Source organism: Kogia breviceps, chromosome 10 (assembly GCF_026419965.1).
Source record: "Kogia breviceps isolate mKogBre1 chromosome 10, mKogBre1 haplotype 1, whole genome shotgun sequence".
Classification (NCBI taxonomy): domain Eukaryota; kingdom Metazoa; phylum Chordata; class Mammalia; order Artiodactyla; family Physeteridae; genus Kogia; species Kogia breviceps.
The window spans coordinates 6,654,172-6,673,982 of NC_081319.1; the positions used below are offsets into that span (position 1 = coordinate 6,654,172).

The 19,811-nt window shown below is 50.1% G+C and overlaps 1 protein-coding gene across 2 annotated transcripts in view; it reads left to right on the forward strand.

The window, feature by feature from the left end:
* The first annotated feature begins 6,515 nt into the window (after nucleotides 1–6,515).
* ATP2B2 (ATPase plasma membrane Ca2+ transporting 2) overlaps nucleotides 6,516–19,811 on the forward strand; it is a 373,485-nt gene continuing 360,189 nt past the window's right edge. For both annotated transcript variants that reach the window (XM_067043444.1, XM_067043446.1), the window contains exon 1: nucleotides 6,516–6,601. The gene's annotated coding sequence lies outside the window, so the exon portion shown is untranslated. The remainder of the gene's footprint in view (nucleotides 6,602–19,811) is intronic.

Here is a 19,811-nt window from a genome sequence, read left to right on the forward strand (position 1 = left end):
TCACAATTCCCAGTTACCCAGCTTTTAGCCCCAGAGACTCAGTCCCTGTCTTCTCCCATGTGCTGTTGTGGGCCCAGCTCTGGACAAGATTTCAAAAATGAAGACAAATGTCACCTCCATGGAGAGGCCTTTGCTGCGCACACCCCTGTCCCATGAGTCTCTCTTCCTGCTTTATTTTTCCTTGTGAAAAATAATGGTCCCTGCTATTAGATCACATACTTCTTTATTGGTTGTCCATCTTTGCCACTAGATGGAACCTCAGTGGGGGCAGGGATTTTTTTTGTCATTGCTGTGTCTCCAGCACCTGGAACAGTGGCTGGCACATAGTAGGTGCTCAATGGATATTAGTTGATTGGATGGATGAACCGTTTTTGCCAATATAATCCATCCATTGATTCCATCAATACTTGCCCAGCACCTACTGTGTTTCTGGGTCTTGGCATTTGTTATGAGTTGAACTGTATCCCCCAAAAGACATATTGGAGTTCTAACCCCAGTACCTCAGAATGTGACCTGATTTGGAAATAGGATCATTGTAGATATAATTAGTTAAGATGAGGTCATACTGGGGTAGGGTGGGACCTTAATCCAATATATCCTTATAAGAAGAGGAGAAGAGATACAGATATATGAGGGGAGAAGGCCATGTGATGACGAGGGTTAGGGTTGAAGTGCTGCAGCTGCCAGCCAAGGAATGTCCGTGTTTGCTGGCAAACTACCAGAAGCTAGGAGGAGGCAAGGAAGGATTCTCCTCTACAGATTTCAGAGAGCGCGTGGCCTTGGTTTTGGACTGCCATCCCCCAGAACTGAGAGAGGATAAAATTCTATTTTTTAAGCCACCCAGTGTGTGGTACTTTGTACTTAGTTAAGAAACCAGTACAGCATACCTCTACCCATTTGCCTGACAGGACACCAAATCCTTATCCCTGCCTGGAGATCCCCATTCAGTCAACATACTTGATTTCCAGTGACAGACACCAGGAAAGGATTAAGCAGAAGAGGACATCAGGCAGTATATGGAATCTCCTGGAAGGCTGGAGAGGGGGGTCTTTGGGAGTGGGCTGGGATCAAGGGAGGAAGACACTAGAAGCATCCCAAATCCAGTCATAGGATCCACTGGGTGTGCGGTATTATACAATGGCGCCCAGTGACCCCCACCTCTTTGTGTCCAAGTCGTGTGTATTCCCCTCTGGAGAGTGTGCTGGGTTAGTGACTCAGCTCCAATGAATAGATTACTGTAGAAAGTCAGAGGGGCATGTTAATTCTTACATCCGGTTACAAAAAGGCTCCTCATTCCTCTCTTGCTCTCATGTGCTTGCTCTGCTGGAAGGCAGATGCTGTGTTGAGAGCTGCCCCTTGGAAAAGCCACAGCCACTGAGGAACCAAGGCCCTGCATCCAACACCCTCTGTGGAACCAAATCTTGCCAATGGGCACCTGAGTGATCTTGGAAGCTGATCTTTTCCTGGTGAAGCCTGGGGCCCTAGCTGATACCTTGATTGCAGCCTCATGTGAGACCCTGAGCCAGAGGACTCAGCTAAGCAGTACCTGGATTCATGACCCACAGAAACAATGAGATCATAAATGTGTGTTCTTTTAAGCTGCTCAGTTTGGGGTAATTTGTTATGCAGCAGTAGATAACTAGTACAGAATGCAAGCACTGTGGGAAGCTCTGCTTGCTAGACTGATAATCTGTGCTTACCTCCTGCCTCTTCAGGATGAGTCACCTACCTCTGCTCCTTTGTTCCCTCACTCCACATATAAGAACTCCTAAGTGGGAGCATTTGATTGGTGGAATTTAGGTCATGTGCCAAAAATAAATTACAGATGCTGTATGGACAGAAAAAAAAATCTCTTCTTTAGGTTTCCTGCTTGCATGCTTACAGTAACCTTGACTTCTTCTTAGCACGTATTAATTAATGGATCTATGTCACTAAGTCACTAAAGTCATGTCCACTAAACTGTAGGCTCCCAGAAGGCAGAAACTGTCAGTTTTGTTTGTTACTCATTCCATTGCACCTAACACGTGGCCTGACCCATAGTAGGTGCTCATTAAATGCTTGATGAATGAATGAATGAGTGAATGAAAGCTTGGCACCTCTCACTCTAGTTTATACACATTGTCTTCTCAACATGGAGTAATATCTCTCAGACTTTCCTTATCATAAGAATCAGTTGGGATGCTTCTTTAAAATGCAGAATTATAGGCTCCATCACAAGTCTGGGTTGAGGTCCAGAAAACTAATTTAACAAGCCCCCTATGTTATTTAAGTAGCTGGGAGTTATAACATCACTTATCTCTAAGCCCTGGTCCCCCTCAGCCCAGCTCACCACTAGCTGAAACCCAGCTGGATATTTTGTAGTCTTCTTCTCTGGGACAAGTGACCCTCATTTCTTTCCTCTTTCTCTGGAGGACCTGCTGATGGCCCGCCTTTAGTCACCTGCAGGGTCTTCTCTGCTTCTCCTGATTTCTCCATGACCTTCAAGCATCAGTCCAGCCGTGGACATGGAGGCGCTCTTATGCCAGCCTGTGTGTGTGGTCATCTCACTCGCGGGCAGCATTGGGTTATGGGGCGCAGGGGATGGCCAGAAAAGATTTGGTCCCTGAAGATGGGCCGGAAAATGAACGTAAAAAGACAATGATTATAAAACCTAAGCTGGGCCTCAAAGAAAGATGATCGAATCCAGTGAAGAAGTAATGAAAAGGAAAAAAGAAAAGGAAAGAGTATACCAGGCAGGAGGAGTTGAGTGAGAACAGCTGTGGGGTTGAAAATGGCCAGGGCAAGTGTTCTGGTTAGCTATTACCACATAATAAATCACCCCCAAATGTAGTGGCTTAAAATAGTCACAATTAATTTATTCTCTCTCATGGTTTTTGTGGGTCAGGAAATCAGGAAAGGCCCAGCTACATGGTTCTGGTTTGGGGTGTCTCATAGGGTTGCAGTGAGAGGGAGAGAGTGGCTGAGCTGGGAGAGTGGGGCGCTGGGGCAGCTAGAAGCTAGCCTCCCTCTCCCTTTCTCTCTCTCTCTCTCTCTGTCTCTGCATTCACGCGGTCTCAGGGCCTCTCCTGTGGACTGTCTGCATGGGCTGCTTTGGGCTTCCTCACAGCATGGCAGCCTCAGGACCATTAGCTGGCTTACATAGCAGCTCAGGGCTCCAAAGGGGACCGTCTAAAGAAACCAGGTGGAAGCTATAATGCCTTTTAGGACCAAGCCTCAAAGTGAAATAATGTTTTCTCTGCTGAACTCCGTCGGTCAAAACAGTCAGAGAAGCCCACCTAGTTTGAAGGGGAGGGGACATAAATCCCACTTCTCGATGGGAAGGATGTCAGCGTCCCATTGTAAGAAGAGCATGTGGGGTGGGAGATACCGCTGTGGTCCTCTTTGGAAAATTCAGTCTATCACAGTTTAAGGAACATGCAGACCATCTTGGTTGTACCAAGAGGTGTCAGTTTACCTGGGCTAAAGAATGCCCAGGTGGCTGGTAAACCGGGATTCTGATTGTGTCTGTGAGGTTGTTTCCAGAAGAGATTAGCATTTGAGTTGGTGAATTGAGGAAAACCGATTGCCTTCCCCAATGTGGGTGGGCACCAGCCAATCCTTTGAGATCCCAAATAGAACAAAAAGGCAGGGGAAGGGAGAATTCTCTGTCTCTCTCTGCCTCTGTCTCTCTCTCTCTCTCTGCCTCTCTGTTTCTCTCTCTCTCTCTAAGTATATATATATTTTTTTCCTATTTCTCAGGAGAACCCTAATATAGGGTCTGTGTGGTAGCTTAAGGAATTAAGCTTGCAGAGATTGGGTGGGGTGAGATTATTGGGAGGGGTGAATTTGAACTCGGCCTGAAGGCTAAGGGGAACAATAAAGTTTTTTGAACCGGGAGTGAGCTTTGCATGGCTTTAGGGGAAGTAAAATTTGGTGCTGTGTGGGGAAAGGGTGAAGGAATGAGAGCCATTTAGGGATGGCAACAGCATCATATTGTTGACTCAGCTTGTGAACGTCTATAACCCTTGGGTTGTTTGCTTCTGTGTCTGGGCTCATTCCCTCATTGGTATTACTTTTTCATCTTTACTAATGTCAAAGTCATTACTTTCCCATCTCCAAGAATTCGGTACTTTTTTTTTTGCAGGATCATGCTTTTCCTCTGGTCAGGAGCACTCTCTGAGGGTTCCCTTCCTTTCTCCCCATGTATTAGCAACTACTCCTATTGCAGCATCATTGGCAGTTTTGATGAGCTCACTCTAGGTCCCTTTGCCTGGGCGGTGAATCGAGCTAGGTGCGTGCTGGTCCTTATTTCAGCAGGCCTCATGTGCTCTGATGCCAGACTGTGATCCATCTCCTGTAGAGGGAGCTCCCAGCACGGCCCCTTCCCTGGCTGCCTGACTTGCTAAAACTACTTAACCTGTCTGCAGCTCAGTTTCTTTATCTGTAAATGGAGATTATAACAGTGCCTACCCCATAGAGTCATGCTGAGGATTTAGCCAGATAAGCCATGAAAAACGCTCAGGGCCCTGCCTGTAGTGGCCTCTCCATGAGCATGAGCTGCTGTTACTAAGGTCTGGAGAGGAGCATCTGGTGCAGGATCAAAAACTCCAGACAGCGAAGTAGAAAGAGTTCGGACCCCGCCAGCAGAGAATGGGTTCAAAGTCCAGCAGTGCCATCTGCTAAGAGGGTGACTTTGGGTGAATCGCTTCATCCATCCATCTCTCTGTCCATCTGTCCATTCAAAAAGTGTTTCTTGAGTGTCAGTCCTTTGCCTGCAAGTGAGTTCTGTGCTGAGGATTCATCAATGGGTAGGGCAATCCCAGCTCCTGCCCTATGAAGCTTAGACTCTCGGGGAGGACAGATGCTGAACACGCAGTGACCTGCAGGCTGTGTGTTCACGATGGAGGAACAAGATGCCCACCCAGTGGGTCGTGCTTCCCCCATTGCACGTTTGGAAATGTCTACAGATGCTTTGGGTTGTACAGCTTGGGGGGTGCTATTGGCATGTGTGGATAGAGGCTGGGGATGCTGCTAAACATCCCATAATACACAGGCAGCCTCCACAACTGAGAATTGTGTAGACCAAATGTCAAAAGTGCCGCCGAGGTTGAGAAAGACTGTGCTGTAGGAATGCATGGCGGGGGGGTGGGCAGCAGTCAGGGAAGGCTCCCTTGAAGAAGTGACGTCAGAGACCTCAAGGATGGGTTAGCCAGGTAGTGTGTATGTAGGGGGAATGGGAGCTCGGGGACTGGAAGTGTGTTCCTGGCAGAGGGAACAGCATTGCAAAGGCCTGGAGGCAAGAGAGAACGGGGCCTCTGAGGAACTGAGGGAAGTTCATTGCTCCTGGGACATAGAGAGTGGAGGGGGGTTCAGGGGACAGATAAGATGGCACGTGTGAAGCACATACTACAGGAAGCACTCAGGGGGCCTGAGCGTTTCCTGTGCATTATCTCACTGACTCCTCACGGCAACCCTCTAAAATATGTGTTATTGTTTTGCCCTTTTACAGATGGTTCAGAGAAGTGAGAAGTGGATGGCCATGATGTTTTTGTTGCCACAGAGTCCGTCATCAAACACATGTAAGTTCAGGCACCAAGGAGGGGCTCTCGTCGTGTTTGTTGATTGAGTGAATGAGTGACAGACTGAGTAAACCAAGCACATACCTGGGGGTCCTAAAGTAGAGCTGGGCTAAACAGAAATGACTATCCCGTCAGGCCTGGGAATTGAGGCACAGCCACAACTGTCCTTGAGACAAGCGAGGAAGTGTCCCTGCACCCAGGTGTGATTCACCTGCAGGGCCCTGAAAGTCCAGGCTTCTCTCGTTCCTTCCTCCCCCCTCGATGAAGAACACGTTCCAAAGGCCACCTACATCCTCAGCTCCCTGTCCTGTCACATCATCATGGAAGGATGTGGAATCGGGCTGGCACGATCTGCTTCTCAAAGGCCACATCGTTGCAGTGGGGTCACTTGAGGATGCAGCGACCTACATTGTGCCTTTTCATGACATGGCCTTTGGCACCCTCAGCCGCCCAGGAGGAGTTGGCAAAAGCGTAGTTTCCCAGACCCCATCCCAGACTCTGGGGGCAGGATGATCTAGCAGTCTGTAGGTTGTAGATTTTCACAGTCTCCCCGGATGACTTTTAGGCAGGCTAATGTGTGGGAAATGGCGCCACGAACCAGCAAAACAGCCAGCCTTTTGGCGGGCGGCCTGCGTCTCACAGAGGTCCCAGCATGTCGTGGCGATGGCTGCATCTGCTGAGATCTGACTCTGTGCCGGGGGCTCCAGGCTGAACCCTCGCTCAGGGATCCGCAGCACATGCTCATTTTACAGATGAAGAAACTGAGACGCAGTGCATTGAAGTACCTAGCCATCCAAGGAGGATCTCTGGCTCAAAAAATAAGACCTCACTAAACACAGGTGCTGAAACCGGTTTGTGGCCTGAAGGAGGTAATTTGGTTGAGTTCATCTTGCTGGGTGGTGAAATAGCCCAGCTTTTCCTTTTTTTTTTTTTTCCTGCAGGTCATTTACTCAAGAGAAAGGCCTGTGGAGGTTATTGGAATGAGCTTGAGGAGATGGTGTGAACCCCAACTCCAAGGAAGGAATGGAAGACTCAGAGGGCAGGTAGGTCAGAAAACTCCAGTGAGGAGCTGGAGCAGGGACCCGGCAAGGCTGGCATCCTCTGTCAGGGAGGTGACTGTCTGGGACCTCCAGGCAAAGCCGTCTTGTACCCAAGAAGCAGAGTGATGGCAGTAAGCTTTTTGCATAGCTGCAAAGAATGAGCCCACCGGGTTGGGTCCAAGACCCAGAAATGCGTCCGGAAATCAGTGTTGAGACAGTGTGCTGAGAAGGATGCATTGGGGTGGCATTGAGGGCTTTGGGCTGGGGATCCAGAGAGCTGAGTGACTTCTGGTTTGTTCCTTTTGCTGCGTGAGCTTGAATCAACATCCGTCCCTCTCTGAGCCTGTGTTTCCCGGTATGATGTTGGGTTTGAACCAACTGCTCTCTAAGGGTCTTCTTGTTCTAGACTAAATTCTTAACCTCAGGGCCTGACACAGAATAGCTGCTCAGTAAATCTGCGTTGAGTAAGTGGATTTGCTTCTCCTCTTCCTTCGTTGGAACCGAGGTTGGCGTGGTATTCCTCACCTTCTGCCTACTCCTTCCCTACACATACAGACCCTCAGTGGAGGTCAAGTGCTTTCTCTAGCGCCCGCGTGCAGTCTGTTTGACGCTCCGTCCTCCAGGCCACACCATCTGGCTGAGTGCCCCAGCTTCTTACTGCCCCTGCCTCCCTCCCGCCACCTGCAGCCTTGTCCCTTTCGACCCAGCCTCCTGCAGCGCAGCCAGCGGGGTCTCCCTAGGACGCAGTCAGAACCAGCACGTCCCTCCTCCCAAACCCCAGCTGCCCATGGCCGGCCCACTGGCGCCTCTCCCTGGTGACCCCACATTTGGCCCCAAATCACCTTTCAGTCTAGTGCCCACCATTCTCTCAACGCCTGGCCCCTTGGCGTTTCACAGCTCACCTGAGGAAGCTGGGAAGAGCAGGGTAGGATGAGGCCACTTCACTGTGGGCCCACGTCTCCAGTAGCTCGTGGCTCCGCGAAAGACTGGTCCGCAGATACATGTACGGTGCGTCGGCAGCTCCGCCCGTGATGCAGGACACATCACAATGTTATAACCGATGACCCATGGGTGAGGGTGACGGGGCAGGTGCAGGGAGCACCAGTGTTGGGCCCTTTTGTGTTTTTTTTAACATTTATTTATTTGGTTGCACCGGGTCTTAGTTGTGGCTCGCCGGCTCCTCAGTTGTGGCGTGTGAACTCCCAGTCGCGGCATGCATACGGGATCTACTTCTCCGGCCAGGGACAGAACCCACCCCCTGCCCCCCCCTCCCCGCACTGGGAGCGCGTGTCTTAACCACTGCGCCACCAGGGAAGTCCCTACTGGGCCCTTTTGTGGTCAACCTGAAGGTGACAGAGCGTAGATCTGCGGGCAGAGCAGCCAATGGGGAGCTCAGCCCTGTTTGTTGCGGCTGCTTCACTGACGAGCTACGTGGCTGCGTGAACCACTCAGCCTCTCTTAACCTCTGTGTCCCCATCTGCACATGGGGCTGGTGCGACTCGCTCCCCTTGGGATTGCTGGGAGGATTGCCCAAGATAATGGGTCTGAGGTATGCGGGTGCTTTGCGTGGGCTGGATTCTGTTGTGGGGCATCACCGCGGAGGGCTGGCCCCCGTCCAGAGCCCCTGATCTCTGAATCCTTCCACTTTCAGCCGCTCCCAATACTGGCCTGCGTGGTGAGGCTGGCTGCGTTTCCGATTTTGGCTCAAGGCGAACATCGATCTGGGGTATGCTTTGTGAGGATGGATGAGTGGACACCCAGCCACTCTCCAAACTGGGTCTTGGCCTTTAAATGATTAATGTATTCAGGCTGGAAATAACACCGTATGTCCCAGTGCCTCCGGGTTGCTTGGGAAAAAGTCCGGTCCCCCTCAGCACTTCGGAACAGGAGGCCCGAGGCCAGGATGTGGTTCTCTTTGCTGAATTTAGGGCTGGGCACTCCTTCATGTAAATAGGATGCTGTACTGTTGGGGGCGGGCCCTGTCCTCTCTTCTGTTCAGGTGGGTTTGAGGTTTTGTTTCCTTCTTGGTGGACTAGAAAGAAGCCTGGGTTAGGAATTGAGATGTGGACTTGGGTTTTTGCAGTCTCTCCAACTGGTTGTGTGACTTCTCCAAGTTTTGTCTTCCCACTTGCAGAATGGAGACATCAATCTCGCCACGGAAAAGCTCTTTGGGAACTAGGAAGCAAACACAGGGCAGGCACTTCTGGGTTTGGTGGTAGACTCTGTGCACTGAATAAACATTGCGTGGGGCCATCTACATGGACATGCTCTCATGCTTACAGAGGGGGCATAATGGGGTGTCAGTTAGCCCCGAGCTCATCCTTGTCCCTGAGCCCAGGGCAGAGCCTCTGGGTCTCAAAGTTGCTCCCCTTCCTGTCTCCATCTCTTGGTACCCACAACAGGCCCAGCACTTAGTAGGTGGTCAGAAAAGTGGTCATGGGATAGATGAGGGCACCGCTGCAGTGGTGAAGGCTGGATCATCCACCCAACCCCACAGGAAAATGCGCTGCATGAAAACATCCCAAATAAACCGAATCTTGCCTGTAGGCGACCCCTGTTCTGTGATCCTCCGAGGGCAGGGACAGTGGTGTGGAATTACATTTTATTCGTTTAATTTAGATGCCTCACCCTAGCTCTACCCACAGAAACATCCATTAGAGCAAGCAATGCCTGGAAGGTCTTTGTGTGAAGACAGAGCCGACAGGTGGGGACTGGTGGGAACACCTGTGCCCTTGCCACCTCCAGGGCTGCAACTGTCACCTCAAAATCTTGGAACACCCAGGCCCCTGCGCTCAGGGTGTTTCCCTTTTGTTTCTCCCTCTAGTCTGGCTCACTGGTTTGCAAACTTAACTGGACCTAAGAGTAACCCACACGGAGTTCTGCTTTCTGAACCATTGCAACAGTTAGGATTTTCCAAGGACAGTTTGAGAGTGGGTCACACGCCCATCCCAGGCCCCATCTCCCCTGCCGCTGCGTTAGGCCCGACTCTGCTGTGTACACACGCTTTGATCACTGCTGTAACCTTGGCACCTGGCGCAATGCTTGGCATGTATCATGTACAATAACTGCCCAATAAATGTTGCTTGGTTTACCTGGTATATTCATTAATGAAGCAGAAGAACCTCTGAAATTTCAGTGGCTTCATATTAAAAAGGTGTATTTCTTGCTCCTGCAAAGTCTCTTCCCCATCTGGTGACTCTGGGACCTCGTGGTTCTGTCATCTGCACTGTGGCCCCACAAGTGTCCTGAGGCACCGGGGGAAGAAGAAGGGGGAGGGGCGTCAGCTTTTCTCTGTTTCAGCCCAGAAATGCGTGTATCCCCGTGGCTCCTGTGCCAGGGCCGGTCGCACAGCCCCTAGTCAATGGCAAGGAGGGCGGGCAAATGAAGGGAGCCCCCTGGGCTATTAGGATCCTCCCCACTGCTGCACCATAGCCGACACTCCACCCACAGATGGCCCTTTACGATCCAGCTCAGGCTCACTGGGCAGCTGAGCACCTGGAACCATCCGAGGCTTTGGCGGCTCCTCCCTCACACCCTCCTCCAGCCCTGCAGGGACGGAGAAATGAATAACTCCACTCGGCAGATGAGGAAACTGTGGCTCACAGTGGTTGACCACTTGTTCAAGGTCACATGGCCACCAAGGAGCAAAACCAGGGCTCAAACACAGATTTGTTTCTTTCTTTTTTTTTTTTTTTTTTTTTTTTTGTGGTACGCGGGCCTCTCACTGTTGCGGCCTCTCCCGTTGCGGAGCACAGGCTCCGGACGCGCAGGCTCAGCGGCCATGGCTCACGGGCCCAGCCGCTCCGCGGCACGTGGGATCTTCCCGGACCGGGGCACGAACCCGTGTCCCCTGCATCGGCAGGCGGACTCTCAACCACTGTGCCACCAGGGAAGCCCCAGATTTGTTTCTTAACTCCAACCCCAGTGTTTTCTCCACGTTGGTCCAGATGTCCTATGCGCACAATGGTCCAGGGGCTTCAAGGCAAAGAAGGGATGAAACCTGAGAGTCTTCGGGAACATGGGTCGGGAGAGACCGCTGAAGGGTCAGATGGGGGTGGGCAGCGGCCAGAGGACGACATGGACCGCCAGCTTCACAGCATGTCGTCCGGGAAGGAAGCCCAGGACTGGGGCAAACAGCTACTTGCACGATGAGAGGTGAAGAAAGGAGGTGCCTTATAAATGTGACTCAATTTATTGGACACTCCAGAGAGTCATTTAGATTTTGCCTCGTCTTTGAGAAATGAAGACTGTCTCTGCACGCCCTCAGGACTTTTTTGAAATGAACGTTTCCTCCACCCCACAGAGAACTTGTTATTCAGAGGGGTTTTTTTTCCCCCATCAACTTCTTTTTTGGTCTAGTTGAATGCCAGAGGGGATAATAAATATATACAGTAGGAAGCAAAACAAGAAAGAAAGAGAGAGGGGTGGCCTCACTTTTCAACAAACTACCTTCAACAAGTGGGTTCAGACTTGTTGACAGGTCTTTATCTGCTCTTCGCAAACCTTTAGGAGGCTCTGTTCTAAAAACAATAACGACGGTTTGGAGAAGTGGAGCAATGGAGTCGGGGAAGGGAGGATCCATTTTTATCTGGGGGAGCCCTGTCCGTAGTCCCAATCACATCCCCTCTTCTGGTGGGTGCCAGCCTTGGCCGACAGCCACCCTGCCCAGGCCTGTCTGGAAGCCTGGGGAGTCAGTTCTGTTAGGCAGCTCTGCTGAGTGTCTCAAGGAAGACCGTTTGGTCACCAGGCAGCTCTGACTGTGAGAACGTTCTCCTTCCTACTGACTCCACATCTGCCTCCCCGGCCCTAGCTCTGCCCCATTCGCCTTTCCCGGGACAATCGACAGGGGCACCTGTTTTATCAAATTTCTCACTTGGTGTATAAAAAGTAGGTCACTGATTTGTTTCGCAGAACCTGAAGCCTTGAACATCAAGACTTTTCAGGTTGTGTTACATCAGGTCGTAGGTGGCAGCCATCGCCAGGGAGCTGTGGAAGCCCGGAGGACAGGACTTAGGTCCCACAGCCACACACGTGGCCTCGGTGTACATGTGTGCTGGTTGTGGAGGGGTGTGGAGTGACAGAAGCTCTCCCAGAAATGTCTCGCTCTCACTCTGGTCATGTCATCGCCCGCTTAAGCCCACCCACCGCTCCTGACACCCTCGGGATGGAATCCAGCCATCCTCATGGGACTTCTGAGGCCTCTCCTGAGGGGAAATGCCGCTTCGTCTCCCGTTATACAAGCTCCCACTTCATCCTGCAAACGCTGAGCTGCTCGAGTCACCTCCACGCACCGCGCTCCCTCCCACCTCGCTGCCTTTGCTCCTGCTGTTCCTGCTGCCTGGCGCGCCCTTCTACCCACTCATTCGTGTGCACACGGCCCTGCGTAACTCCCACTTGTCACCCAAGATTGAACTCCAGCCCTCCTCCTTCCAGAAACCTCTTGGGCCGTCCTGGACTAAGGTAAGCATACTTTGTCCATCCTGGCTGGTTTCAGTCTTACTTGGGCCTGTGAGCTCTGGACCGGGAGGAGAGGATTTCCTTCCAACCAGCATGGGGCCCAGTTCCCCAGGAGCTCAGCAGACAGGTAACGATGCAGTGAAGCCGGCACATCCCCCCCACAGTAGCTCACGTCTCAGATTCCATCATGCAAGTCCACAGAAATACAGGATTTGGTCCCTGGCAGCTCTCACGCTCAGGAGACTTCTGAGTCCACAGTCAACAGAAAGATGCCTGTATTGGGCAGAAAGTACAGGAAGAAGGCCAAGAGGACAGAGGCCATCAGGACTCATTCTCTTCTGATTTGCTTTTCTTGAAAGGATAGGACAGTATTAAAGGAAAATAATTAAAACAAGACAAAACCCAAAACTGTTTTCATTCTCTATCTTTTCTTCTCGTTCTTCACATTTATACATAATTTTATGTGGTTGTAATCAAGGTGTTGGCAAACTTTGCATTTCCCTTCCTAACGAAGGTTTCCCCCCCCAGGGGGCCTAGCCTCAGGCTCCACGCCATGGAGGAGTCGGGGTGGGGTATTTCACCATCTGTGGCAGCCCCTTTCCCAAGCCCTCCCCTCCTAGAGCTTGGGCTCTGGCCCCGTTCCAGGCCTCACCCCAGCTCCTCCTCTCACCACCCTGCCCCTGACACCCCAATACCATCACCTTGGCTTTATCCTAAGGGGGAGGGACCCGGCACATATGGAGCATGGTCAGTGTGTTACCACGAAAAGCCCATTTTGTGCTCACAACAGCCCTGCAAGATAAGCACGATTTCCCCTGCCTACAGGTGTGGAAACTGAGGCGCGGAGGGGAGGCACCTTGGCCAGCAAGCAGGCCTTCCCACTCTGAGGCCTGGGCCCTTGGCTCCCCCTGAATCAGCGGATCCCACGTTCCTGCTCCAACCACGTGGCTGGTACCTGGTTCTCTCCCAACAAACTGGACAGACCAGATGGCTGACACCCACGAGGGCCCAGTTGTCCGGTTCAGGGGTGAGATGGGTCCTACTCCTGAAGTCCCTGTTTCGTGAGAGCCAGGAGAGTCCAGGCTGAGCGCACAGACGGCACCATTATGCTGCTTACAGGCTGTAACCTGGCAACTGTCTCAAGCTCTCCATGTTTCAGTTTCCTCACCTGTGACATGGGATCTTGTGAGGGTTAAATGAGTGGATAAAAGCAAACCACTTAAAACAGTTCCTGGCACACTACAAGTGCTACATAATTGTCATTATTTTTATTATTATCTCTCTGACTGTGACATGCCATTTCTGGGCAGAATGTGCTCACGCCTCCCACTGGACTCTCTGTGACTTTTTTTTTTTAAATTAGGGGGTTGAGGTCTCACAGGTCATGGAGTTTTCCTGATAGATAACATTTATTGTAGCTCTACTATGTGTCAAGCCTTTTGTATCCACGTCTAACAACCACCCTGCGAAACAGGTACTATTACCACCAGTTTTCAGTTAAGAGAACGGAGGATCAGCCTCCCACGCTGGCCAGAGGCAGAGCCCGGAATCAGACCAGGGTGATTTGGTGCCAGAGCCCCGAATCTCTCTTCCATCCCCCACACTTCCACTGGAAGATGCAGTGTTCACGCTGGCCTCTCGTCCTTGGGGCTTCTGTCTGATGGGAGTGCGGTTCTCACTTTGATGGCGTGCCACCCTCTTCAGCAAGGAGCAGCGGCTTTGGGCGGGGGTTGTGGACTTGATTTTCCAGATTGTCACTGCTGTTGGTCACGAGAGGCTGGGAAGACCAGGACCCCGTCCCATGTGTCCTCAGGACAGGTCACTGTGTTGGCCACAGCACTCCTCCCCAGGTCTCTACAAAGTTCTCTTGGGGAAGCTGGAGCCGAGACGCTTTCTCTATCCTCCCCTCCTTTTGCCTTCTTCATTCATCACCAAGTATTTTTTGAGCCCTACTATGTGCCAGGCCCTGAGATAAGTAGAGTAGTGCGTGCAAAGGCCCTGTGGTGGGAGAGAGTTAGGTGTCTTGGGAAGCAGAGAGGAGGTCAGCGTGAGCTGAAGCTGGGGAAGTGGGAGATGAGTGTGGAGAGGTGGGCGGTGGCCAGAGCTTGGTGGCCTCCTCTGCCCTGTGGGGAATTGAGATTGTATTCTAAACGTGGATGCCCTCGGTGGTTCTGAGGCTGTGAGACCCAGTGTGCGCTTCTTGGTGGCCCCCCACACACCTACTCCACCCACCAGGATCCCTCCATTCTTGTTCTCCCCACCCCCTTAGCTACTCAAGCTAGAACTGCAGAGTCATCTTCAACTGTGCTCTCGCCCTCACCATCTGTTGTCTTATCCACATTCCCTTCTAGAAGTTTCTCAAGCCCATCCCTTATTATCCAGCCCTGGGCCCCTGCTTTGGGTTAAGGTCAGGGTCAGTTTCTCTCCCCTCTGCACGACCTTGCTGTAGCCATTCCCCTTCAGCTGTCTCCAACCTCCACTGGCTCCCCTGGAATCCATCCTTCGCACATCCCCTCAAACTAAAATCAGGTTGTGTTATTCCCCACCTGCAGAACCTTCCACGGCTCCGCACAGTCTAAGCTGTGCTCTCCAGTGTGGCAGCCCCTAGCCACAGGTGGCTATTTAGATGTACGTTAACTAACGTGAAATAAAATTTTAAAGGCACTTTCTCAGTCCCATGAGCCACATCTCAAGTGCTCAGGAGACACGTGAGGCTACGATATTGGAACGCACAGATACAGAATGTTTCCTCATTGCCAGAAGTTCTGTTGGACAGCACTGGGCTTTGATGAGCTAAAATCCAAACTGGTTAGCCTGGTATTTAAGGCCTTAAACAATCTGGCCCCAACTGGCCTGTTCTGGTTCATTTCCCACCAGCCCTTCCTGTGCACACTCAGTTCCAGCCACATCACACGACTCTGCAATGCCTATTCACACTTGTGTTAGTGTCTTGTGTATCCTTCTAGGATTATGCAAACACATGCAGATATGTATGGTGTGTGTACATATGTGTGCCTGTGTGTCCGTTTTCTTGTTTCTCCTCTTTTCGTATGCAAAATATAGAGTACTAAAGTTCCTTTTGGAACTTCGATGAAAATGTTATAAAGTTTAGATTATGGCGATGGTTGTGCAACTCTTAAAGATGCTAAAAGCCATTGAATCATCACTTTAAACAGATAAACCTCATGGTAGACAAATTATATCTCAACAAATCCATTTTTTCTTAAGAGTGCTACATTTACTGATACAGACTGTTTTGTATCTTGCTCTTTTCATTTCACAGTTTAGCCTGGAACTCTTTTCCAATCACTGTATACAGAGCTTCCTCATTCTTTATGTAGCTGTAGATTATTGCATTGTGTAGATGTTTCATTGTTATTTACCATGGCTCCAGCTGACAGACACTTGGGGTCATTCCAGCCCTTTGCTACTCTGGACAATGCTATAGAAATAAAATGTTCCCTGTGTGGGCTGGTGTATCCGCAGGACAGATTTCTACAAGTGGATTGCTGGGTCAAAGGGTAGCTGTATTTGTCATTTTGACAGATATTGCAAAACTCCCTGCAAAGGGTTGTGCTGATTTGCCCTCCCACTGGCAATGTATGAGAGTATTTGCTCCCCCAACCTTCACCTACAGCTTGCGTCAGACTTTTGAATGGTTTATCAGTGCAGTTTTAAATTAAAATTTTCTTATGAGGGACATTGAGCAGCTTTTCACATGTTTAAGAGCCCTTTGGGTTTATTTGGGGGGGATTGCCTATTCATGTCCTTTGCCCATTTCTATTACATTACTGGTCTTTTCCATCTTGATTTCTAGAAGCACTTTATATATAGTGGCAATCCACCCTTTGTCCATGATGTAAGATACACTTTTTTTCCCCAATTTGTCATTTGCCTCTGGTAATTTCATTTATGTATTTTTTTCCCACATAGAAATGGGAAAGATTTTTTTTATCTTGTTAAATTCAACAATCCTATCTTTTCTGACTTTTGGATTTTGGATGATAGAAAGACCTTACCCACTCCAAAGTATTAAAGGAGTTTGCCCAAGCTTTATATTGATACTTTATGGGTTCATGTTTTTGTTATTAAGCTAGAATTTCAATCTCCTTGATCCATTTGGCATACGGTATAGGGTATGGATCTCATCATATCTTTTCCCAATGATTGTCCATTAGTCCCAGCGCCATTTGTTAATCAGTCCATTTGAACCCCTCTGATTCGAGATGTTGCCTTTATCATACACCAGCTTCCTGTATGGATTTGAGCCTATCCTGGACTCTCTATTCTGTTTTGTTGTTACACCTGCCTCTTTATTTGCCAGTGTCACAGTGGTTTAATGACTGAGGTTTTACGGTATAAATCCAACTTAAATCCACCTCCTCATGATGCTTTACAAGATATCCTTAAACAAACGGGACCCCCCTTCCCCTCTGATCTTAATGTACTGCATGTCTCTGACCCCCGGCAGATTGCAAGCTCTTCAAGAACAGGGCCTTGCCTTCTATAACTGCCCACCCAAGGTGCTTGGGGGTGGGGCCTGGCGCAGGGCAAGCCACTGACACCCACGTCTGTCCCTCTTGTCACAGTGATTGCCTTTGAGCATACAGGGCTGTAGTTTCTGGACATCACATTTTCCCTTGTTTGAAAATCAAGACACAATCTCCCTGTCTCCAGCCTTCTGGCATTTCTCCCAGAGTCCTCCCAGATATCTCAGGACCTGGGCCGGTGACTCTGCAGTGCGCTTGGGTGTCTTTTCAGGACTGGATGCTCCTCTTTGGACCCTGGACACTCAAGAGCCCCCGGGGACTAGCCTTTCCTTTCTCCTTTCGGACTTTGGCCCATGGACCCAGCCCTTCCGTATCCAGTGGGAAGTTCCCTCCCTTTGTGGTGAAAGTGGTGTTGGAATCCTGTTTTTCTTTCTTCTGTCAGCGTGACAAGGAGGGCACTTTGCCCTGCTTTTGGAGTCTACCCTGCACTGAAAAGTGTGCAATGGAAAAAAGCCTTTTCCGTTGAGCCTAGAGATGCTTCCTCAAGTCTGGGCCAGTCCATGACTATCGGCTCTTTTTAAACATCAGGCCACTGTAAGGGCTGTGCAGCCCTAGTTAAACATTTTGCAGCCTATCCTCCACGTGAGCCCCTGCACCAGGGGCCAGGGGCACAGTGATTCCCCATCTGCCCCGGGAGAGCTGAATTTCCAGCAGGGCACCTGCACAGACATAGAAAACACCAACGGCATGGTGTTCAATATGACAGCGTGTGCACTGGGGGGCTCTTTTGGTCCCCAGGTCCCTTTCCTGAGGCAGAGGTTAGCACGGCGTGGCATTTTCTCAAGCTGGGGTGGCCTTGAGCCCATCTAGCACCTCACCCCCACATTTTACCCATGACAACACTGAGCCCCAGGGAAGTGACAGCACCCCACGTCCCCAGCAAGTCAGACTCCAGGCTGAGAACTGGGGCCTGAGCCTACGTCACTGATCTTCCACCAACCTCACAGTTTTCTCTCTCTGCCTCCCTCCCAACCAAAGCAGCTCCACGGCCAGGCACCATAAACCTCCCAAACATCTCTTAATTCCCTGTATTTCCCACACACAAGATCCAAGGCAGCAGCATCTCTCACCTGGGTCATTTCAGTGCCTCTGCTTCCCTGTCTGATCCTCAGGGAAGCCGATGGAATCCTATCAAAATGCTGTTTCCATCAGGTCACCTTATTGCTTAAGAACTCTCAATGGCTCTCTATAGCTTTTTAAAAAAATCCTTAAACTTGTTATTTTGAAATAATTGTAGATGTGCACGCAATTTCAAGAAATCATAGAGGTTCCATGTACCTTTTGAAACCCAGTTTCCCCCTATGGCACTATCTTGAATCACTGTTCTTGTGGCTTTTAAGATAAAGATGGAGATTGTTATTCTAGTTTGACCCTGGAGTCAGAGAGATCTGGGTTCAAATTCTGACTTCACCACTAACTGGGCGACCTTGACAAGTTATTTTGCCTCTCTGAGCTTCAGGGTTTTGGGGGTATAGATTTATAATAAAAATACTCACCTCAAAGAGTTGCTTGAGTCTTAATGAGATAACACATACAAAGAGCTTAAAACAGAGACTGACATATTGATTGGCATTCGATAAATGGTAGAATGGCTTGGAATGGTCTGGCCCCAGCCTACCTCTTCCTGCCCACAATCCCTCTTGCTCTCTCTGCTCCAGTCACACTTAACTTCTTTCTGATTCTTACTCTTGTCCTTCTCCTACCCCACCCCAGGACCTTTGCACATGCTGTTCACGTTCCTTCTCTCATAGTGCAGTGTGTTTTATTTTCCCTTACAAATAGTGATTTTTAGCATGTAAATATCTAATGATATTTGAGGGTTTTTGTTATTATTCTTCTCCACTAGACTATGAGTCCACAAAAGTCAAGATAATGTTTGTTTTGCTCACCAAAGTATCCCCAGCACCAGGGTCTGGCACTGAGAAGGGACCAATACATATTTCTCATCTGAGTCATTGAGCAAACGGCAGGGGTAGGTGGGAAGAGAAGGTGATGATGGGGATGGTGGTGAAGATTTTATTAGCAAACATTTATTGAATGGTTATTGTGTGCCTCACAGTATGCTTGACACTGTGTGAATTTTCTCATTTAATTCACTTACATTTAAAATAACCTCCATCATTCTCTATCCAGGTTTATTTTTTCCTTGGCTTTTTATCACTGCCTGATATTATACGTTTATTTAGTATCTGATTTCCTCAATAAGGTAAACTTCAGGAGCTCAGAAATTCAGTTTTGTTCCCTGTTGTGTCCCTGGAGCCTAGAACAGTGCCTGGTACATAGTAGGCACTCAATGACTATTTGTGGAATGAATGAATGATCACATGACATCTATGAGGCAGGTACAATGATTACCCCACCCTCATTTTAAACATGGGGAGATGGAGGCTTGGAGAAGTTAAGTACCTGGTCCAGGTGAAGGCCAGAGCTGGGCCTTGAACCTGAGTCCTCTGACTGCAGAGCCCCTAAGTTTAACTGTGATGCTCTCCCGCTTTGGGTTCCCCAAAACAGACACTGAGACCAGGAGTCAAGCTTAAGTAGCTCATTTGGGAGGTGATTCCAGGAAACCAGGAGGGGCGAGGGAAGTGAGACAGGGAAGGGAAGAGAAGGAGGCCAGCAAAGTGTCATCATCAAGCTGCTTACCCTTGGGACCACTGGAGCTGACTCCCACCACGGTGGTCTGGTTGCTGATGGAGACCAGCAAGGTCAGAGTTATCCTGCCCAACAGGCGGGGGAGCTGGAGAACTCACACCCCAGCTCCCATCAGCCACTAGGTGAGGGCTGCTCCTGGAAGGAATGACTCTCTAGCCGGCCTGCCTTGCCCCACATATGGGCTGATGCTCCCCCGGTCAGACAGAAGTTCTTGCTAAGACTGGCACTCATGTGCCAGGGGAATGCAGTGGGGCACTACCCTCACCTTTCTCAGATGTCACTCAGACTCTCACCCTCAAAGGTTGCTGTATTTTCTCCAAAGATGACATTTAAAGACCACATATTTATAGGAGAGAAGCCCTTCCTCCTCCTTCCCCCGGGCTTGGCAGCTCTCCTCACCCACACCCTCTCGGTCTCACTTCTTAGGGTCCTAATATCCTTCCAAGTCTGGTTTAGATCCCATCCTAGGTCCAGGCTGGAGGAAGCCCCAGAGATTACTTGCTGCACCTTCTGACTCTGTGAAGGGGCTTCGTCGTAGCTCTGGTGGAAGGTCA